This window comes from Orcinus orca, chromosome 14 (assembly GCF_937001465.1).
Source record: "Orcinus orca chromosome 14, mOrcOrc1.1, whole genome shotgun sequence".
NCBI classification, from domain to species: domain Eukaryota; kingdom Metazoa; phylum Chordata; class Mammalia; order Artiodactyla; family Delphinidae; genus Orcinus; species Orcinus orca.
The window spans coordinates 48670303-48688351 of NC_064572.1; positions in this window are offsets into that span (position 1 = coordinate 48670303).

Genomic DNA, 18049 nt, shown 5'->3' on the forward strand with positions numbered 1-18049 from the left:
TGTGAGAGTTGCATGGACTTTTCTGATGACCAGCGCATCTGCTGCTATCTCTCTGGGTTTCAGAAGAGAACTGCATGGAAGTGGCATTAAAATCAAGATTTAGTTTAATTTTGAAACATTATGATATTCAAAGTCATTTCTTATATAAGGCTTGGTTTTGATTTGTATGTTTTGAATATTCTGATTCATTAACTCATTCAACATATTTTATTGAGAATCTAAGATGCCCAAAGCTCCATGCTAAGTACTCAATTGTGACTGGAAAAAAACAAAAGGCAGGCAGGAATGAAGGAGGGAAGGAAGAAAAAGACAGAAAGAAGAAAAACAGGAAGGAAAGAAGCCTGATCTACTGTAGAAACTATCTAAAGCTCTTGATTTACCTTATTGGAATGTTTATCAACAGTTTGGGTAAATTGCCTTTAAATTTATCAGTTAATTAGTTTACTCCTGCAAATAAGTTTTGATTTATTCAGATGTTGAATAAAGTCTTCATAAGCAGATTATAGCTGAATTTACTCTCTGGGAGCCTGCTCCACTAAAATAGGTAGGCAAATATTACAAAATCATTAAAAATCAATGCAAAAGTCCAACAGTGAACAGCTCTGCAATCTTGAGGATGCAGTGTACCAACAGTGTAGAATAGCTGGGCTTGATGTAGTCTGGAGTATAGGAAATGAGGAAGTCTTTAATGAAGGAGTGGATTTTGAGGTGAGATCTGGAGATTAAGAGGGAGTTAACTAGGTGAAAAACAGATGGGGAGACAGGACATATATGGCAGATAGGAGAAAGAGCATGTGCAAAGCTTCAGAGTGTAGAAACAGTCTGGTATTGAAATGGCTTTGAAAACAGACAGCATGGCTGAAGATCAGGAAATAAGGTACAAGACCTCATGGGTAGTCATGTTAAGGATCTTGGTCTTGATGATAGGAGTATGGGGTAGCTACTGAGAGTTTAAATAGGGGAATTAAAGTATTGAGTTTGAACTTTTAAATTATTGCTCTTCCTGAAGACTAAAGAACATGGTCAGTAAAAGTAAATATAGGCATAATTTTTATAAAGCTATTTCATTAGTCCAGGTAAGAAATACTGACTATCTGGACTAAGGTGTTTATTTCTGAGATGGAGAAAAGTGAATAATTTTTATAAATATTTAGGATGCAAAACCTTACTGGTAAAGTTTTAGAAATGGGAAGTACAAGGGAGAAAAGTTTAGAAATGACTCTAAGATTTCAAATATGTTTAATTGAATACATAGTTATGGCATTGGTTGAAAGAGAAAATTCTGGAACAGGATTTTTCTTTTTTTCTGTTTTGTTGTCTGTGCGAAACAGGGAGTGGAGCAATTATTATAAGTCTTGTTTTACATATGTTTTCACTATCTTTGAAAACTTTTACGTTTCAGTGAACCAGTTTAATCAGTGTATTTGATCCACTAAGATGCTGAGTGGTGGAGATACACATGTGTGAGTCATTGTCATAGCAATGATGATTGAAGTTTTGGGCATCATTGAGGTTTCCTGTGAACAAGTTAAAGACCAGGAGTAATCTTTTACTTAATAAAAAGCATAGGATGAACTTGCTGAGGAAAATGAATAGTGATGGTCAGAGACACGGGAAGCAAAAAAAGAGACTGTAGTATCTGAGAAGGTAAGAGTTTCCTGGGGAAAAAATATTGTCAGAAATTAAAAGCTAAGGAGTGGTAAGGTGGAAAAAACCCCCATTAAATTTAGTAGTATGGAGGTCATTAAAGAGCTTAGGAAACATAGTTATGATGGAATTATGGGGATGGTGAATAGAGTGGAGTTAAGTGGATGACTTGGACAGAGAGAGAAGTGGTATGTTAAATTCTTCCCTTCTGTTGCTGTTATTCCATACTTTCGTGCCCCTCACTAAATATAGCCTCTGAATTTATGAAACACTTCTTAGTTAGGATAAAAAAGGAGACTATGTTGGAGATGTTGGAAAAAACAAAAACGTTGGAGAAAGTAATTAATATTTACTATGTATTTATTAGTACCATAAGATTATACACGTCCAATATTCTTATGCTAAATTGTTAATATGCTACAGTATTAGGGCTTTCCCCCCTTCTGGTGTCTTATTTAACAGCTGCCTGCAGCCTATTATGGATAAGTTAACTTTTAAAAATCCATTATGCACTTCAAAATTAGTTCTGTAATTGTATTATCATTATGGAAGAATTGGCTACATTTCAGCATAACATATACATGGATCTGACTTTTCTCATTAATATTTGATGGTACATGGTTTAATATTGAGTTGAAGCAGAACCCTGAGGGGGTCATGAAAAGGACAATTTATAAATGTGAATTTAACCAGGGAATGATAAAATAAATCTTAGTTTTAGTTCTTCTAGGTGAATGTGGCTTACTAGATCTACTTAGGAATCATATTTCATTAAAAGTAGGACATCTTTATTACTGTGAGGGAGAATAAATCAACATCTCCCTGTTTAATATATTCAACCAATGTGGCTCATGGAGAATCAACAATATCCTATCTTTTTTGCACACATCCTAGCCTCTGTGTTTATCAATACAAATGAGAGATGATGATACATACAGGGAATTGACTGGACCTACCCACATCATGAAATCTCAACATTGTCAAATGGGCTACTTTTATTAGTTCTATTCACTTTGCTTGATTTTATAGCAAAGAGATTCAATTTGTTTTCTTTGCTTTGAGAAAATAAATGCCCAGCAGGAAGTTGTCTTGCTTATTTTCTGTGTAACTACAGTATGCTGGTTTATGTTTATTGTGCTTAATATTTAGAAGGCAAAACCTCAAAAGCACCTAACGGATAATGTCATCTAACCCTAACTAAATGGTGGGTTTATAGTAGAAAACCAAAACTGTGGTTTTAAATTTAAAATGTACCTGCATATCATTTTGTTTTGATAGCCTCAATGGCCTTTGAGATTCATGGCATGGTTACTCATAGGCTCTGTCCTTATTTCCATCTTAAGTTTGTCAATCCACAACTTAGGAGAAAAGATGGCTCATCTAGATGATGTTTTATAAATTGCTTTATTTTAAAAATCCGTTCGTATTAGGGAAGAAGCAAGGCTTGTTACATAATTTCGGGAATCTGATACAAAATGACAGTTTGGGACCTCTTGATCAAAAATTCTAAAGAATTTCAAGGTGGCCATAGCAGAGCATTAAAATAAGCATGAGCCCTTCTAAGTATGGACCCTGTGTGACTGCACAGGTTGCCAATGACATCAGCCTTATAATAAGGCATCTAAACAATTCTGAGAAGATTAAGCCAGGACCTAAAAATCCATTGCAAAGGAAATCTAATACAAGACTTCCATATTGGTCTCTCAGGACCCATAGTCCTCTCCAAAAGAAGTAGACAATTCTTATCTTTGCTATGCTTTCCTGAATTTAAATATCTATATAATTTCCATGCATATCTACTACTACGTTTTTTCCCCCCAATAGCTCCCATTGGCATTGCATATCAATCAAATGATCTATGGACCATCTGCTGTGAAACTCCCACAATTTTCAGAGTATATTTTGTAACACCTTTTGAAGTAAGTCTTCCTTTGTGTATTCTGGTCCTTAGTTTTAAAACTCAAGTTTTTCACAGTTACAAACAGAAGGGCTCTCACCCCTCTTAGGAAGTGAAGCCAAGATTTACCCAAACTGTCTTCTGTGACCTGACCATTTCATCAGAATCCGTGGCCCAAATCAGGTAGATGCTGGAAATTTAACACTGCAAACTAAAATGAAGTTTAAGCATAAAAATGAAGTGTTAAATGGAGTATAAAATTGAAGCAGCCTGTTTTGGAGTGTGAGCTTGCCTCAGGCTCTGTATGCTATCAGGAGAGCTCAGACTTTGAGTACTTCACATGTTGACAGGAATTGCTGAGTCCTAAGAAATTTTTAAGTGAAAGAGAGCAGGTGAGAATTGAAACCATCAAAACATCCTAACCTTCTGATTCAATAGTACTTTTAATTTGTCTTGGCAGTTTATTAGTAAACATTCTTTAAAAGTTTGCAAATATATATTTCAAATGAGTGGCATTCAAATTAGAAATTCTCCTTGATCTGGCTAAACTAATTACCTTATTTGATACTCAGCTCTTTATTTATTGAAGGTAATCCAGTTGTTGATATGGGTCAAAATGATCACTGTCTGAATATATCAGGCTCACTCAAATTGTAAGTTAAAATCAGATATGAAAGACTGTAAAATAATGGAGAATAGGGTAATTATCAATTAACATAGCAAAAACATAACTTTAAAATGTTTCTAGCCAGAACTTGGGTTTCTTTAGGTTTTTAAATATTTATTTTTGGTTTGTTTGTATACTTTTAATATTCATGCAGGATATGGGCCCAACAAAAAAGACAAAAATATATGTATTCTGTTCCAATCCAGTGAAGAAGTAGCAAAACTCTACACAGAAATAGATAACTACGCTTGTTAAATGCAATCTCAACAGCCTATCAACTGATATACCCATATCCACTGAGTGCCTTGACAGGTAGTTTATGGTGTTTCCTTTCCCGTCTATTCAAACAAATCCCACAAAGGCATTTTTTGAATGTTGATTTAATGCTGAAAAAATCATATTCAGAACAAGATCACTTCCAGGCTTAACTAGTCCTAATGGCTGTAATAATGAATAACAGTAGTAAACAAACCTGAGATTTTGGCAAAGAATATCAGAAGAGACATATTTTGAGATGTTTTCTCTATTTAAAAAATGGTAATTTGTCCTCTAATGAACATTTTTATGAGGTAGCGTCTCATCACTTAGCAGACTTTGAGACCATGATAGCCTTCCTAATTACTCTGTTAATGGTAGCAGCATAATGGAGATAGTGCTTATAGGCACAAGCAGAGTCAGGAGATAATTACTCTGGTTCTTGAGTGGAGCAAAAAAAAAATCATCTCAGAAATACCCTGTGACAAGCTCCACATTGCAGCACATCTTGGGGAAAAAAAAATAATATCACTAGCTATTTTTAGCAGTCTGTCATTATGCTAGCTTTTTATGCTTCCAACAAAGCTGGTCGAATTATCACAGTAGTGTATACGTTCTTTTTTCATTTCTTGGTTCCCTTCTGTGAGATATTTCATAATGACTGAATATCTAGAAAAAAAGAGATGTATGACTATTTACTAGAATATAGGTGTACCTAGTATATAAAATGCCTAACTTGCCCAAATTGAAAAATGTGGATAGATAGAAATCCACATTCTGAAAGAGCTCCTATTTTTCAATAAATAACATGTCACAGGGTTATTTCAAAAGGAATTGTTCTAATGCAGCTAGTATCTTATACTAACAGATTATAAACTACCTGAGTAAAGACTCACTGAGTTGCAAAGAAACTTATATTGGAGTTTTTGGATCTCTTGCTCATTGATGGCCAACCTGAGATCAAGACAATGTCTGTCCATCAAACTGCAAAAAATCAAGTAAGACTATCAAGAAAAATATACATATGGGTCAGTATGGCAAATTAGGTACTCTGAATGACCCTCCAAACTAAAAAAATATATATCTGGGCTTCCCTGGTGGCGCAGTGGTTGAGAATCTGCCTGCCAATGCAGGGGACAAGGGTTCGACCCCTGGTCTGGGAAGATCCCACATGCCGCAGAGCAACTAGGCCCGTGAGCCACAACTACTGAGCCTGCGTGTCTGGAGCCTGTGCTCCGCAACAAGAGAGGCCGCGACAGTGAAAGGCTCGCGCACCGCGATGAAGAAGAGTGGCCCCCGCTCGCCGCAACTAGAGAAAGCCCTCGCACAGAAACGAAGACCCAACACAGCCAAAAATAAAAATAAAAATAAATAAAAAATATATATATGGATAAAATATTATAAAATCATGCCTTTTTATACAAGTCTATGGGTTAACATAAAATAAAGGATTCGCAGATCCTTCAAATAAAGTGGAATCAGGAACACTCAAGTAAGGGCACTTTGAAGCCAGTAGTCTTATTGAAGGATTCTTTCAAATCCTCAGATCTTGAACTTCTGCTTTGGGAGCCTCAGGGTTATTGGAAGTAAGAAATGAGCCCAGGGCCTCCCTAATCTGGGTAGCTAACAGGAGGCACATGAATAAATTTGGGGAACCAAAGATCCATAGGCCTGTGAGAGTAAAAATAAAGTTTACCTATGTCTACAGAAATAGAGAAGTCTTGACAATGGGGACTGATGGAGAAAAAATAACTTTACCCTGAAAATTTAGAATTAGAGGCAGCTTTCAAGCAGATCCAGTCATAATACTCTTGTTGTATGAAAAAAGCTTCCAGGTATGAATACAGTTTCACATGTATGCTAGTAGATAATAATGTCCACATTTGTCTAACAGAAAAAAAATATCTCAGGATAAATTCATCTTTAACCCAAGATTAAAATTTTTCTAGATAAACTATTAAAACTGAGTGATTCGTAGTGAAACCATACAAAATTAAAAATAAAGCACTACGAGTGAAATAATAGGTAAAATGAAGACCCATAAGTTTAATATATTAGGCAATGTAGACAAAAAATACAGGATATAAAATAACAATGAAATATTTATAAACATGAATGAGAAACTTGCTAATATTAAAGAACAAGACAGTATAATGATAAAGCAGGTTAAAAAAAATTCTTAAAACTACAAAAAATATAACTAAAAATGCAAAATTCAGTGGCCAAATGAACATAGCTGAAAAACAGCAGATAGATATAGACTGGTAGAGTTTACAGGGAATAAAATATATCTCCCTGTAAGAATTATGGAAGAGAGATCAAGAGAGTCTTATGTTCAAAGAGAGTTTCTTTAGGAAACAGAGAAAATGGGGAAGAGGCAATATTAAAATACCAATAATTTTCCCTGAAAAGTTGAAAGACACATACTTAGGTCTGCCCAAAAAATCATTCAGATTTATTACATTTATATAACAATTCTGAATTTGTTTGAATATAATATACTATTAACATAGCCTCAAAATATCAAGCAATTAATTTAAAGAACTACAAGAAGAATTTGTGGAAAACTTTATTACATATCTCTTTCCCAAAAGTTTTCAAGTGATCATAGGATATTTAGGAAATCCAACCCCTTGCTTGGCTATAAGGCTGGACTCAACTGTTATCCAAAGTTTGGTATCCTACTGATTTCACTCTCTGACTACATTGAGTTACAGTGAAGAATAAGAAAAAGATTAAAATTTTTGATTATTTAAGGTTACAACTCTAAATAGTGCATAGTCAGAAAGCCATAAGGCAAAAATTGAATATATTCAAAACTGAAAAATAAACATATCCAATGTAAAATTTTGTAGCTTTGAGATAGAACCAAAAAGGTATTTTGTAATCTTAAAATCTTAAAAAATATCTAGCTTTGACTAGAAATGAAAACAAAATTTAACAATGAGCTCAGCATCTAATTTTAAAACCTAGAAAAGCAGAAAAAAATATGAATGCATAAATAATAACTATAAAAAGAAATTAGTGAAGTAGATATAAAATTATAGTAAATATTATTAAAGAGGTCAAAAGGCTGTTCCAAGTGATTAAAAATTTTGGAAACATCTAGAAATATGAATTATACCGAAGATAGAAGGCACAGATTCTAATAGAAATGAAAGTGAGACTATAGCCAGGTGAGTGTTTATTATGAAAAATGTTTTATCAGTCTATTGGAAAACAGATATCTAGAAAAATACAATTTGCCTAATAACTACAGAATTTAAAGAAATCTGTATTCTATAATAACAAAGCACAGTAGTTAAGTCTCCCTAAAAGAAAATACTAGTAGAAACCTTTACAAATTATATCATTAAGAAGTAATCAAATCATATACCAAATAATCCTGAGAATAATAAAATAATTAATTTTCCCTGACTGATTTTATGGGGAAACAGTAAATTTGATAAATTTTCACAAAGCAGATTGGAAGAAATGAAAATTATAGGCCTAATTGCAAAATTCCTAATCAAAATATAAACACATTGAATTCAGAAGGTATAAAAAGTGTACTTGTATTCCCAGAATGCAAGATGGGTGTAGTATTAGAAAACTGATTGAAGTAATTCACTGCATTAAACAAAGGGAGAAGAAAGCATGATAAACTCAGTAAACTTTTAAATGTTTTTGATTAATTTAAACACCCATTCTTGATTTAAAAAATATATTAGCAAACTGGAAATACTATAAATTTTTTTAAAACTCATAAATGTGGGGCTTCCCTGGTGGCGCAGTGGTTGAGAGTCCGCCTACTGATGCAGGGGAAACGGATTCGTGCCCCGGTCTGGGAAGATCCCACATGCCGCCGAGGGACTGGGCCTGTGAGCCATGGCCGCTGAGCCTGCGCGTCAGCAGCCTGTGCTCTGCAACGGGAGAGGCCACAGCAGTAAGAGGCCCGCGTACCGCAAAAAAAAAAAAAAAAAAAATTCATAAATGTTATGGATTCCCCACACACAAATCGTTTCAGTAAACACCATATTTAAAGTTGAACTGTTGAAAACATTCCTCTTCAGAAAAAAATCAGGAATACTACTATTTTCTATTTCACACTATATTTGAGAATCTTAAGGGTCTGTAAGAAAAAAATGTAATTTTTATAAAGCAAGAAATTACACTTTAGTTATTTGCATGTTATGCAAAAAGCACCAAAGAATCCACAGACAAATTTATTTGTTTGTTTTATTGAAGTTAGTTGATTTACAATGTTGTGTTAGTTTCTGGTGTACAGCAAAATGATTCAGTTTTATATATATATAAAATATATGCTTTTTCATATTCTTTTCCATTACGGTTTATTACAGGATGTTGAATATAGTTCCCTGTGCTATACAGTAGGACCTTGTTGTTTATCTATTTTATATATAGTAGTTTGTGTCTGCTAATCCCAAACTCCTAATTTATCCCTCCCCAATCCCTTTCCCCTTTGGTAACTGTAAGTTTGTTTTCTTTATCTGTGAGTCTGTTTTTGTTTCATAAATAAGTTCATCTGTGTCATATTTTAGATTCCACATATAAGTGATATTGTATGGTATTTGTCTTTCTCTTTCTGATTTACTTCACTTAATATGATAATCTCTAGGTCCACCCATGTTGCTGCAAATGGCATTATTTCATTCTTTTTTATGGTTGAGTAGTATTCCACTGTGTGTGTGTGTGTGTATGTGTATACACACACACACACATCTTCTTTATCCATTCATCTGCTGATGGATATTTAGGTTGTTTCCATGTCTTAGCTGTTGTAAATAGTACTGCTGTGAACATTGGTGTGCATGTGTCTTTTTGAATTAGAGTTTTATCTGGATATATGCCCAAGGAGTGAGGTGTTGGATCATATGGCAACTCTATTTTTAGTTTTTTAAGGAACTTCTACACGGCTTTCCACAGTGGCTGCACCAATTTACATTCCCACCAACAGCGTAGGAGGGTTCACTTTTCTCCACAACCTTTCCAGTATTTGTTATTTGTGGACATTTTAATGATGGCCATTCTGACCAGTGTGAGGTGGTACCTCACTGTAGTTTTGATTTGAATTTCTCTAATAATTAGTGATGTTGAGCTTTTCATGTGCCTCTTGGCCATCTGGATGTCTTCTCTGGAGAAATATCTATTTAGGTCTTCTCTCCATTTTTTGATTGGGTTGTTTGATTTTTTTTATTATTGAGTTGTATGAGCTGTTCGTATATTTTGGAAGTTAAGCCCTGTTGGTTGCAGTTTGTTTTTTCATTTTGTTTATGGCTTTCTTTGCTGTGCCAAATCTTATAAGTTTGATTAGGTCCCATTTGTTTATTGTTGCTTTTATTTCTGTTGCCTTGGAAGACTGACCTAAGAAAACATTGGTATGATTTATATCAGAGAATGTTTTGCCTATGATCCCTACTAGGAGTTTTATGATGTCTTGTCTTATATTTGTCTTTAAGCCATTTAGAGTTCAGCAGGTGGTGTTGGGAAAGCTGGACAACTGCTTGTAATACATCAGTGAAGTCAGAACACAGCCCCACACCATACACAAAAATAAACTCAAAATGGCTTAGAGACTTAAATATAAGACATGACTCAGACAAGTTTTTAGAATTAATGTTTTTGATTAGGTTACTGGATGCAAAAGAAATTCATAAAAAAACTTTTTTTTTTAACCAGCTACAGTTAGAATTTATATTTAAATAATCAGGTACCATTTAACATAGCAAAAATACTATGATGTGCATAGGAATAAATACCATTTATGAAAAAATTTATAAAATTTCATTGAAAACACTTAAGAGCTAAATATTTATATACCTACTTTGGGGCTAGAAATCAAAGATCAGTAGCATATAGCTATCATTGCTGCAGTCTATTAAATCCCAATAGACTTTCCATGGATTTTGACAAGCTGATTTTAAAATGTTTAAAGGAATCATAGAGCTAATTGTAACAACCACTCATCTGAAAAAGAACAAGAAAGATTTCAGATTTCAAGACTTACTATAAAAACATAGTAATTACATCTAAGTAGAATTGTTGTATATGTAAATTAAAAGTTCAGTGAAAAAAATGACATGTGCAGAAACAAACCCAAACTCTTATAAAAATTGATGACTAATAGAGCTTGCGTATGGATCAGAGGAGAAGGAGAGTGCTGGGACAGAAAACTGTCATTTTAATTTTGATTAGAGATGTTAATGGAAAAGATAAAATTATAGTGCATCTAGAAGATACTACAGGAGAATGTATTAATATATTTGTAACAGACATTGGGAAGGTTTTCTTCACTAAGGCAAAGAGAGCACAAACCATACATGGTATAATTAATAAATCCTACAGTTGTAAATTTAAGAACTTCTAACTGTCAAAAGACACTAAAATGAAAGGAAAACGTAAGTCATAAGCAGAGAGAAGATATTAGCAAAAAGTAAAACCAATAAAAGTAGCATCCAGATTATATGTGCTATAAATCAATCAATTTGAAAAATTCCAATAACCAAATAGAAAAATTGGACAAAAATATATTATCAGGCACATCATGGAAAGACCCAGAATATACTAGAATGATTAAGGGTCAACTTGCAAAACACCCAGAACTCAGTAAAAACATTGTAAAAATATGGTAAGAAAAATGGAAAATAGAAGAAAATTAGGCAATATGTTTTTTTAAAGGGATTGACTTTTAGAAAATTGTGACTGGCACGGTCTTAGTTTCATTGACGAGTAAGGTTATCTGGACAGAAACAAGAGAAAGGAGTGAACAGCTTCCCAGCCTGTTGGTGAATAAATCAAATCTTGGAGTCACAAGACAATACCCGTATCTAGGAGAATGGGACATTGTACACTTCCTGTTGATCTGAGTTCCCAGTGAAAAGGATATTTACACAAAGCAGAGTGCAAGTGTGCTAGGGAAAAGATAGATTATTTTCTCTTGAGTTAAATGATGTGTAAAATATATAGAATAGGTCTTCCTTCTACCTAGTTTTAATTACAGAAAACACACTCTTCAGGCAGTATTCCCCGATTTTCTGCCAATTTCATTTTTCAAGAACATCTGAGGTGTATGTTTGTGGATCCTATAAGGGATTTATTAAATCAACATTATTGGGGGCAGAGGACCTTTTTCAGATGTGTTAAGAAAGTTGAGATTTTAGCACCTGTCATGGATGGTCTCAAGTGCAAGTTATGGCTCAGTAGACACATACCCAGTAGAAGAGATATTTTTGGAAGTTTTCTGACAAAAGGAGGAAAACTCTTAGATAATTAGCTGCACGTAAGTCAGACTGTCGGGATATGCACATGTACACACACACACTTTGTGTATTAACTTTACATGGATACCTATGTATGCATATGTATGTTAATCTTTGCAGTTAACAAATTCATTACTAACCTATATTCCTATACTTCCAAATCCCTGCTTCAAACTGTATGTGGATTTTCTAAAAATATAACAGGCTATTTACTTATCAGGTAATATAAATTATTCTTTTCATTCTTTATACATGAGAACCCACACTGACCTTCAGAAAAATAAGTTAACTTCTCTCCTTTTCTCTATAAATGAAAACTGGGTGACAGGATACAAGGTAAGTTCTAACTGGAAGCCTGTATTTCCATAGTGTGTACAGCAGTGATAATAACTTTGTGGGTTTAAAATAATTTGTTCTGCTACACACACACACACACACACACACACACACACACACACACACACACACACACACACACACACACACACACACACACACACACACACACACACACACACACACACACACACACACACACCCTCACCTTTCTAGTTTGTGGATTTCACCATAATTCTACCAGTCATCCAGGCTCACATCTTTGTAGTTCAATTGATGATAGCTTCTTAATTACCTCCTAGATTAAGATACTTGTCAAATCAAATGGACCAATATTAATAATAAATGGCCTTTGCCTGACCACAGCCTAGTCCAAGGGGCTTGTTGTTTATTCATTTTTCCTTTTGAGCAATGCAGCATAATGTTGTAATAAAAATGGCACTTTTTTGGAATGATGTAGCTCAGGATTCAAATCTTTGATCAACCTCTTACTAGCTGTATAAACAAAAATAAATGTATTAATTTTAGCATTTTCATAATTGGAAAATGAGGGTAATAACTATCTAACTCTAGAGTGAAATGAACTTATATGACATAAGCTATATATAAAATGTTTGAACATTATTTGACAGTTATTCTTTCAACGTTGAAAATAATATCAGGCACTGTGCAGTATCCTGCTTAGGCTTTTAAAGATGAATAAACAATATTTCTGCCTTCATTGTTCACAGTTCCATAGTCTAGTAGGGGGGAAAGACATAAAACAGATCATTTTAATAGAGTTTTGTTAAGTACATCATAAAGATATGTTTGAAGTGTTTTAGAAGTTGGGAAAATACTAACTGAACTAAGTCTTGAAAAATATAACGTGTTGGCCAGATTGTAGTGCAGAGGAACTGTGGATGAAAGTTCATCCAAGTAAAGGAAAGGAGTAGGGGAACTGGTGAAACTTTCTTTTTCTCTTAATGTACTTATCCACCCAACCTCATTCTGCCTTCTGATTCTTAGGTTGAATTCTTATTTGAAAATAAGGCATAAATAAAAATATTCCACCTAAGAGGTGTGGAATGAGTTAACATGAAAGCCAGCATAAGAATTTTTAAGATGTTCATTTCAACTTAACCACATTTATAGAAAATTATCCCTGAATGGTTTTGCTTTTACCATTTGTTCTTGTCTTCACTAACAGATTGAGAGATTCAGAAAAATCATTTAATTAGTCCTCTAACTGGCATGAGCTTCAAGATAATGATTAATTTCTCTACTATTCTTACATGCTACTCTTGTAGAAGGAATGATATAGACAAAGCACGTAGTCAGATTTCCTCAAACAGATAGTGGATGCCATTACCCCATAATGGGGCTACGTGTAATTCTGTTAATGGTACTACATAGAAGACTTCATGAGTTATACAAAGTAGAATCAATTTCACATATCACTCCTGTCAAAACAGCTCTGGTGGAAATAATAGGTTTTTATTGATGTTTTCTCTTCGAAATTTTTAATATAAAATAGTTCATATTTGCAAAATTAGTAAGTGAAAAGTTGTATTTCTTGTGGAACAGACGTTTCATAGGATTCAGAAAAAATTAGTTTTGGAAAGCTGCATGGAGGCAAGAAGGTCTGCGCTTTGCATAAACTCTGCACAATTCAAGTTAGAGACTAGGAGCCAAAGTACAGAGACATATTTCCATAGAGTGTGGGGAAGTCAGGAGAATGCTTACGCTGATGAATTCACAGGATGAGCAGTTTCAACCTGTCTGATTCTGACAATCAAAAGGACCCATTTTCTTCCCAGTTGTCCCCATATTTGCTTGAAAGAGCCTGGAGCTATAATATGCAAATTATGTGGTTCATTAGTCTTCCTTTTAATTAAATGTGAAAGTAACTGACAGCAAAATGGCAAAATTATTCTAAAACACCTTTGTAGTGTTTGTTCTCTTTATTCTTGGTCATTGTTCATAATCCTTGCCTCTTTATAACAACACATTCCTCCACTAAGAAGGAAAAAGCAGCCTTCTAAATGCATGTACCCTTTTTCAGCCATCAAAGGATAATCTTTTTTCTTTCCTTCATAACAAAAAGCAATGATTTAATTTATGAAGATACCTGAAAATCTAATTGGGGAAATTATTTTTAAAATACTTTCTTTGGTTTATTTTCTACTATTGACTCTACTTTTCTTCCGACGTTAGAAAAAAAATGAGATCCTAATGACCAGTCATTATGAAAATTTTTTACTACAGTAGTAAGTCAGTCTATTTGCAGAGAAGCACTAGGTTTGAATCTGCAAATTCTATGCCAAATGTGTATTAGATTCTATCTCAGTGACTTATAAATTGAAAATCTTATTGCTAGAACAAATCCTTTTACTGTTAGTGTTTATTTTTTAAATTTATGTTCTATGTTTATTTTGCACAAGTAATACACAAATATATTTTCATTGTAAAATGTTCAAGAAATGTAGAAAACATACAGTAAAATGTGAACATCCTCTTCGTCAGCAGTCCCTCACACAGACTCATTTCCTTAGAAGTTACAGTTATTAACAACTTGATGTGTAATAATCTGAACACTTTTCCTCTCCATTATTTTTTACTTAAATGGAATAGTTATATGAGCATTTTCTGTGAAAATGGAGTTTTAAAATTAGCAATAAGTTATGATTTTCCAAGTAACCACTGGAATGTAAACTTATTTTTTTAAATAACTCTAAATGTCTATAGTTTATTTTACTATTTATTGAAAATATATTTGCTTGGAATTTCTATATTAATGCTGCAATGAATAGTCGTATATATTTCAGAATTGTCACAAAGTGGAAGTCTTTGCTATATTTTTTATCTTCATATATAGTACAAATTATTTTTTAAGAAAAATAGAAGAAAGGCCTTATTGAAGCTATATTTCCATGTCCTAGTATATGAGAGGAGAAGAAGCTATATATTCCCTAGTATATGAGAGGAGAAGAAGCTATATATTCCCTAGTATATGAGAGGAGAAGAAGCTATATATTCCCCAGTATATGAGAGTTTATTGATCCAAGAATCCTCACCAGCACTATATAATACAGTATGCTAATGTGATTATAAATATGTGTTAAGAGTAAATAAAATCCTAATAGTTCATTTAAGATATCAGTTTATTGGGCATTTTGGAGACTAGGAGAATGGATCCATATTATAATGTTAATCTGTTTTTTAATTTTTTAGTAATTATATTTTGTGATGCACATGTGTGTGTGTGTGTGTGTGTATGTATGTAAGTTTATGTGCAGGATTGGTGAGAGAAAAGAGTTGGACATTACTGAGTATGAATTAAGCTCTAAAGGTATCTGTTAGAACTTCAGCAGATCATTCACTCTCTTCAAACTTATAAGTAAAACGATAATAGTAAGGACATTGACAATGCCAGATGCTGATGAGAATGTGCAGACAGGGACTCTCATTCATTGCTAGTGAGAACGCACAATGGTACAGTCTCTTTGGAAGATATTTTGGAGGTTTCTTACAAAACTAAACATACTCTCACCATGTGCAATTTACTCAAAGCTGGTGAAAACTATATGCACCCCCAAACCTGCATGTAGATATTTATGGCAGCTTTATGAATAATTGCCAAAACTATTGGAGCAACCAAGATGTCCTTCAGAAGGTGAATGGGTTAATAAACCATGGTACATTCAGACGATGAAATATTACTCAACAGTAAAAAGAAATGAGCTATCAAGCCATGAAAAGACGCAGAGGAACCTTAAATGCATATTACTAAGTGATAGAAACCAAGCTGAAAAGGCTACATGCTATATGATATCAACTATATGACATTCTGGAAATGGCAGAACTCTAGGGACCATAAAAAGATCAGTGGTCGTCAGGGGTGAAGAAGGAGGAAGGGACGAATAGGGAGAGCACGGAAAATTTTTAGGCCGTAAAAATACTCTGTATAATACTATAATGGTAGATATATGTCATTATATGTTTTTCCAAACCCATAGAATGTACAACACCATGAGTGAGCTATAATGTAAAGTATGTACTCTGAATGATAGTGATGTGTCATTGTAAGTCAATTAAATGTACCACTCTGGTGGGAGGTTGTTGATAATGGGAGAGGCTAGGCGTGTGTGGGGGAAAGGGAAATCACTATACTTTCTGCTCACTTTTGCTATGCACTTAAAACTACTCAAAAATATAATGTGCATTAAAAATTATAACAGTACACAACTCAAAGGATATTTGTGAGAATGTAAGTAATTAAATCAGTATTAATAAATACAAATAGTAAAACTTCTGCTTCTCTATTGTTACTTTTATGATACCTAATTGATACATTAATGTAAGAGTATAAAAATAGAATGTTTTAAATACATTACAATATACAAGCTAGCCATATAGTTATTCAGTTCATCCATAATCAATTTCAAACAAAATGAAAAGGATAAAAATTCAAGTTTGCTTCAAAAAATTTTAAAAAGGAAGTGTAGCACATGACAGTTGGATGGCTGTATTTCAACTGCATCTTGCAGTTCAACCTATTTATAGTTGTCAATACACGTGGTAAAATGTCTCAAACTCTCTCTCCTGAGCATAAAAAAAAACAAAGTAAAAACCTATATTCACCATCCAACTTGTCTTAAATAACACAATCCTACTCCCTGAATTTAGATGTTATTTTAATTTTATTTGCCTAAATAAGAAGGCAGGAAGTCATAATCATTTTGTAACAAACATTTTTGACTTTCTGGAATAAGAAAAATATTTCTATGAATAAATAGGTATTAAGAGAGATATTAAGGGATATTAATAGAGATTATTTTATTGTAGAAAACCCCAGACAACACCCCTTTCTACCTTATGTGAGAAACCTCTCCACGAAGTTTCCTAACATAAATTTTGTGTAGTATTAAAAAAAGAGGGTTGATTAAAAGGATAAATGTATTCCTATAAAAACATGGCTGGGAAAAAAAGGTGACTTCTTATTTTGGCTAGTATATATTACTCTTAAATTCCAGAACTAATTAAACTCTTAATTCAGTTAACATGCCAATTAACCCAATGTAATTAACTAAAATTGCAGCATTGTTCATTAAGGTAAACACTTATACTAGGTACAAAAGGATATAATAACCAAATTCACAAAATGCATTCTGTGGGTTTCATTTGGTGTCATCTGTAGTAGGTGCCAGACATTGGTTTGAGAATATTACTTGCATTATGTCATCTGATTCTCATTTTACCTTGTCTAATAAGTATTGATTTTCCCAGTTCACAGACAGAAGACCTGTCTGCGTCCACATGACTGAGAAGCGAGAGAGGCTTCATTTTAATCCAGGTCTCTGATTCCAGAGTCTAGGTGTTGCTGTCTTGCTTCCAATATACTTCTTTCCACTTGCCAGCAGTCTGGCAAATACCCTCTGAAACTGGATTGGAAGATTTAGAAGTAATAGATTAATTCATTAGTAAAACTTTGAGTGTACACAACAAACTGGGCACAAATCTATTTGCTAGTGTTAGCACAGTGTACAAAGCTAAAATCCTGAATCTAATGAAAGTAACTTTCCAGATTAGTAGAAACATACCCTTTAAATGCTTTGTTGTCCATCCATCTGATATTTTACTTATTTATTTATTTACTTATTTATTTATTTTATTGTCCATCACCTGCCAAAAAAACTCCTCTGTTGGATTTTTTGAGAGTAAATAGTGTGATTCCTCACTGTCTGACTCAGTGATTACTTGTTTAATGGATTTGTTTATGAACTAGACATGTAGCTATATAATATAGTGCTTAAAAGGACAGTAGATGATGTCATGTTGTCTGGGCATGAATCCTGAAAAAACTATATACTTTTCTTCAATTTATGTGTTTTCTCTGATTCTGTCTGATAATTTGTAAAATGGTGTCTGAATACTGTGAACATATAGGTTTTAATAATATGTAAATACATCAGTACATGGAAAGTCCTTAAAGGAGTTCTTGGGACA